Below are 5,958 nucleotides of genomic sequence, written 5' to 3'. Positions count from 1 at the left end.
TCTGAAATATAGCAGCCCTGGTCTCAAGCCTTGGAGGAGACTGATTTTAAAGTTCCTACACTTGAGAGTGTAATAAATCCTTACTTATCTTTTCAAGGCCTGCTAGCAGCCCCCTTCCCCATTTACTCTTGGCACAGCTCTGAGTACTATGGGAACAGGACAGGCTGCTCTTACTGGTCTTTTGGAGACATTACAAGAAGCATCACCAATCCCTAGGAAGACACCCCAGATGCTCTGCTCCTTGTGTCGCCAAACTTCCTGGGTAGAGGCTGACTGCACTGCACTAACCCAGTTCTCATCAGACTGAAGCAGCAGGGTTTGGGTATGGCAGTTCAGTCTCTTATCCATCATTCCATGTGTGGAGAATTTGTTCCTGAGTGCTGTCTCAGGGCCCTGCAAAGCGTGTGGGGCATGCAGTGAACATTTGGGGGGTCAACTGAAAGAATGAAGAGAGTAATAAGAGCAGGACCTCCTCCCCCCACCTGGAATAGGTCACACCCCAAGGCAGGATGAAGCTGAAAGTTGACAGTGAGAGCCTGGCACCTTCCTGTGAGCTCTTGCAAGAAGAGATAGTGGAGCGGGTTACAGAGGGAGGTAGTGAAAGACTACAGGGTACTTGGAATCGAGAGAGGGAATTGATCGAGGCATTTTGGAAAAGAAGCCTGGAGCAGGCCTGGGAAGGAGAGTCTGGGCAACATGGAGGAAGGGCAAGGTTATAGAGCAGATATCCAGACCAAAGTCCAGAAGAATTCTAGGACTAGGATCATGTTTCATATTCTTGACACAGGCTGGGACTAAACCACATGCTAGTGGAGCAGGGAAGCTTCCAAGGTGAGGGCATCATATTTAAGGCCAGGCTAGGGGCTGGAGAGAATCGATTATCTCTAAGTGTATGGGAAGCTGGCAATCCTAAGCTTTCTGAGCCATGAAGAATCCCTCAAATCCATCTCCCATGTGAAGACAGAGCTGCGGCCATCTTTTGCTTTTGAAGGCACCCAGGGTATGTAGAGTAGGTATTCACCTTTATGGAATGGTCAGAGGGGTGACAGGAGTCTTCCCAAATTGAAGCTTGAAATCCTACCAGTTATGTCTTTAGGATTAAACAATCTGTCTCCAAGAGTCAACTGTTTCTTCATTCTCCATCCTTTATCTTTTCTTCCTTTTTTTTTAAATATTTATTTATTTGAGAGAGAGAGAGAGAGAGGGAGGTGTGGGGAGAAGGAGAGAGAGAATTTTGAACAGACTCTGTGCTGAGTGGAGCCTAACACAGGGCTCAATCCCATGACCCTGAGATCATGACCTGAGCTGAAATCAAGAGTCAGATGCTTAACCAACTGGGTCACCCAGGCACACCTATTGTTCTTTATCCTTAGTCTTTCCCTCTTCTTCTAAAGATTTTCCTCTAGATTATAAAACAACACATACCTGTAACGAAAATGCATAAAATTTAGGAAAGTAAAAGAAAGAAAGAAAGATGATCTATAATTCCACCTCCCTATGACATTTTCCTATGAGTATGCCTGTGCATACACACATGTACGTACATAGAGATAGGTACGTGTAAATGTATCATCTTTTACAGAACAAGGCCTTAAAAATACATACTGCTTTACAGCCTGATTTTTCAGTTACTCTATTGTGGAATTTATCCATTTAGTCATTCAACAACTAGACTGAGTGCCTATCATTTTCCAAACGTTGTGCTGGGCTCAGGAATAGAGTGAAGAACATGTGTAATCTCTGCTTTCATATAGTCTAGCTGGGAAGAAACTTACCAAATAATATTTTCCTATAACAACCAATATAGATGGAGATCATTATTTTCTTTTTCAGTGCAGATTCTTATTTTTTTCTTAAGTAGGCTCCATGCCTGGGGCTCCTGGGTGGCTTAGTGGGTTGAGCGTCTGCTCGGGTCATGATCTCAGGGTTGTGAGAATGAGCTCCGCATCAGGCTCCCTGTGTGTTCAGTGGGGAGTCTGCTCTCTCTCTCCAAAAATAAATAAATAATCTTAAAAAAAAGTAGGCTCCATGGCTAATATGGGGATTGAAATCACAACCCTGAGATCGAGAGTTAAATGCTCTACCGACTGAGCTAGCCATGTGTCCCTCAAATTCTTATTTTTACTTAAAAAAACCCACAAAGGTATACATTGGGAATTAAGCAACATTTTTCCTTCTTTCTAGAGGTGTGACATATGTGTTTTCTGGTCATTAATATTCTACCAAAAGTTTTATTAAACCTAAGGCAGGTAGAGGATCATTCAATCTCTTTGGTATCCCCTTCTATTCAGGCTGAGTTAGACCAGTGAACACCACTTTGGCAGGGAGAAGAATAGAGTTGGTTCATCAGTCTGGTGACTAACATAACATAATAAAAGAAAATTAAAAAAAGAAGAAGAATAGATTTGGAAGGGGCACAGCTTGAAGAATCACATTTTTATCAAACTCATCCCAATCCCAAACCAAAATCTAACAAACTGATTTATACATAAAGGATTTTAAGCAAATCTGCATAAATACTTAATAAGCCATAAGAAAAGGATAACTTTAGTCTATTTCCAGCATACAGTATATATTCGTTGGTGCCCAGTAAAATAGTAACTCCAATGAACAAAGTATTTTTGCCTTAGGGTTGTGAGATCAAGTCCCACATTGGGTGTGAAGCCTACTTAAAATAAAATGGTAAAATTTCTTTTTTCCCCCCAAAATGATTCTTATTAAAAAAAGATTTCTTTTGCAGCAGTGGGACTACATCAGGACTGGAATAAGACAGTCATAAAAGAACTGCAAACCCAAGACTAGGAGTTGATTTTCACATGTAGCTTTTTGGTAAAAGACATCCTTTTTTAGTTGATTCCCACAGCCAAGACTAGTTCTAATTTTCCCATAATGGTGGGCTGAAAATAGAGGCGTTTCAGAAATCTGAAGATAAGGGCAACTGTTTTAACACCGTAGATAAACATTCCTAATTAGTCAAAAACTCCACACAGGTGGGCCATTGGGTTTGACGGACTGAAACTCTAAGCCAAATGAAAGAACTGTGAGCACAGGGGAAGATTTATGCAAAGCCTGCCTGTGGTATTTCAGACAGGGAGGGTGTGTGATGGTGTTGTTCCACTTCTTGTCACTGGAACATGTATTCTGGGGGCAGGGGCCTTCCAGGGAACGCCTGACATCGTCTTGTCCCAAAGAAGTCTGACTCTCAGAAGCACCTGAGAGAGGTGTCTGCTTTGGCAGGAATACTAGGGGTTATTGAATAGAAGAAGGTGTTTCAGGAAAAAGTCCTGGAAGCCTCAGATAATTATCATTCTGACCCATCAATACCTAACAATAAACCGCTGTAGAATCGAGCATCTTTCCAGGGTGTATTCTCCAGGCATCGGGAGCAGAAGCCTCTTCCGGCCTATTGGGCCCATGTTGTCCAGGAGTCCACCATTCCCTGCAGGCGGGGGCTAGTGCTAGGGATTGTTCCGGGAAGCTGCCACGGGAGATGATTTGCACAATGAAGTCACACTAAATCACTGCTCAAGGCCAGTCCTTGGCCTTCTTTTTCTGCTCTGTAGTCCAGAAACCTCTGTTTAAATGCCAGAAAGTCTGTAAATGTGAGCGGCATGTTGAATAGGTCATCAAGCCACCTCATCTTTGCCGTGTTTTACTGTTGCTATGGGAGCCGCCATGTTTAATCCGGGAATCCACGTCAGCAGTTCTTCAATATACTTTTCTATCAAAGAGAGGTATTCGTTAAAATTGGCGTGTAGGTGGGTTTATACTCTTCTGTGTCTTCAAACTCCCGGTATTATCTGTCCATGAAATTTCTCATAGGTACCTGGAACTCAGCATCCATGACAACGTCCTCGATAAATCCAACCCTAGCTTCAAATCAGGCTTCAGAGGCGGAAGAGGTAGGCAGTGTGAAACTCTCTTCTTCAGAGACTTCTGCAGCTTCCGTCCAGCCCTGGCTAGTAGCTGACTGGCATCCCCCAAGCCGGGGAGCCTGCGAGTTTGAGTCTGCGCCTGCGCACCGGTGCCCAGGGGCCTCCAAGCCCTGCCCAGCCGCTCTGCACCTGCCCCCCAGGACTGACTTCCAGGAGCCACACTCTGCCTCCTGGCACAGTGGCCGAGATTATCATTCTTAATGACTTCACAATATTCTATTATGTGGATGTAGCACATTTTGTTGCATATGTCATGTCTACTTTTTCCACTATAATAAACATTGCTACAATGAACACACGTGTCTCTGAACGCTTGTGCTATTCATTCTTTAAGATAACGTTCTAGATGTGGAATTGCTAGGCCACTTTAAAATTTTGATTTATATTGTCAAACTACTATCCAGAAAGAGTGTACCAACTGGTAATTTTACAAATAATGTATAAGACTTCCTGTTTCTCCAGTCGTGCAAACACTCTGTGGTATTCTTTTTAATTTTCAACAGTTTTCTAGGTTTGCTTTTCATTTCTTTGATTGCTAATGAGATTGAACATTATAAATATATTACGTATTATTTAATTAACATTATAGATATATTTGCAATTTAATTTTCATTTTCTGTGTATTGTTTCCATTTGTTTAGCCCATTTTCTCTTTGAATGGTCATTTTTTTTTCTTATTAATCTACTTGTCCAAGGCAAGGATTCCGACAGCACTTGAGCCACTCAGGAGTCCAGAATCTGTTCAACATTCGTAATTGGGCCAGAATTAGTGCCCCATGGGGGAAGTGGGGTGAGGAAGACAGAACCTGGCCCAGGAACAGGGAGGCTAGAGGGGCTAACAGGATTGCAGGGAAGTGGGGCCAAGTTCCAAATGGGTAGGAGCCAACTCCAAAATCATGTCTGCAATGGTAGATGAGATGATGGAGTTGGGGGGGCGGGTGTCGCTAAGAGAAAAACAGAAGCAGGGTCAGCCCCATAGAGATGAGAGGTCTGTTGTGGATGGCCCTCCAACCCCAATCCTACTTTATTTACTCCCCTACAGCATTGATCCTAAGATCACTCCAGTACATATTCTGCCCACAATTTCCATCTCAGAGTCTGTTTCCTGGGAATCTGACCTGAGACAGGGGCTGAGGGAGCAGCCAGCTGGTTGCTTGACTGGGGTTTGAATGAGGAGGATGCCTCTCTTCAGGTAAGAGCTAGTTCCTCCAGGGAGAGTGGAGAAGACCCCAAGATCCTTGAAGACCCCAGAGGTAAAGAGCCAGGGGCAGTGGGCAGCCCACGGCTTATACCAAAGATTTCATTACAAAATTCTGCAGGGATTTGGAGGGGAGTGGCCTTCCCTGGCTTGCTGCCATCTGATTAGTTGTAAACCTTGCCTGGGACATTCAGAAAAGCTGAGCTGTGGCTGGGGCAAGGACTGATGTGCTAATTGGGTCAGTCTCCCCAGCCCACCTCCTGCCTTTTCTGTCCATTCTGGACATCCCTCCCTCCCCAGCCAGATTTTTGAGGACTCCACTGTGGTGCCCAAGGTCATTGAAGTCAAGATTCCTATTAGCTGATCTCTGGCTGATAGAGATAAACTTTAAGCATTTTCCCTGCCTCCAGGCTGCTGGGGCTAACCTTCTCCAATCTATCCTTTACCGGCAACTGGGGAGAGCAATTGACAAATGTGTACATTAAAGCTCCTTTCTCATGCTACTGTTTAGACTAATCTTTTGGTTGTTTCAAGCCAGGTTCTTCTCCATTAAAGATGCAGTTACTCAGTCAAAGCCTACACAGTCCACATTTCAAAGTCCATAAATTTATTTCATGCATCCTTTGCACAGAGAAACTGGTAATTAAGATGCAGGTTCTAACTGTCCAACAATAATCCTTTGTGAGGTTGCTGGAGTGGTGGGGGGTGGGAGGAATGGGGTGGCTGGGTGATAGACATTGGGGAGGGTATGTGCTATGGTGAGTGCTGTGAATTGTGCAAGACTATTGAATCACAGATCTGTACCTCTGAAACAAATAATACATT

The 5,958-nt window shown here is 43.9% G+C and overlaps 1 pseudogene; it reads right to left on the bottom strand.

The window, feature by feature from the left end:
• Positions 1-3,458: 3,458 nt before the first annotated feature.
• LOC102726014 (ADP-ribosylation factor-like protein 2-binding protein pseudogene) lies at positions 3,459-4,130 on the bottom strand (annotated as a pseudogene).
• Between the last annotated feature and the right edge of the window lie 1,828 nt (positions 4,131-5,958).

The sequence above is a fragment of the Leptonychotes weddellii genome, chromosome 5 (genome assembly GCF_054177405.1).
Source record: "Leptonychotes weddellii isolate Sample4059 chromosome 5, ASM5417740v2, whole genome shotgun sequence".
NCBI classification, from domain to species: Eukaryota; Metazoa; Chordata; class Mammalia; order Carnivora; family Phocidae; genus Leptonychotes; species Leptonychotes weddellii.
The sequence above is the reverse complement of the archived record's forward strand: the minus strand, read 5'-3'. Positions and strand labels throughout refer to the sequence as shown.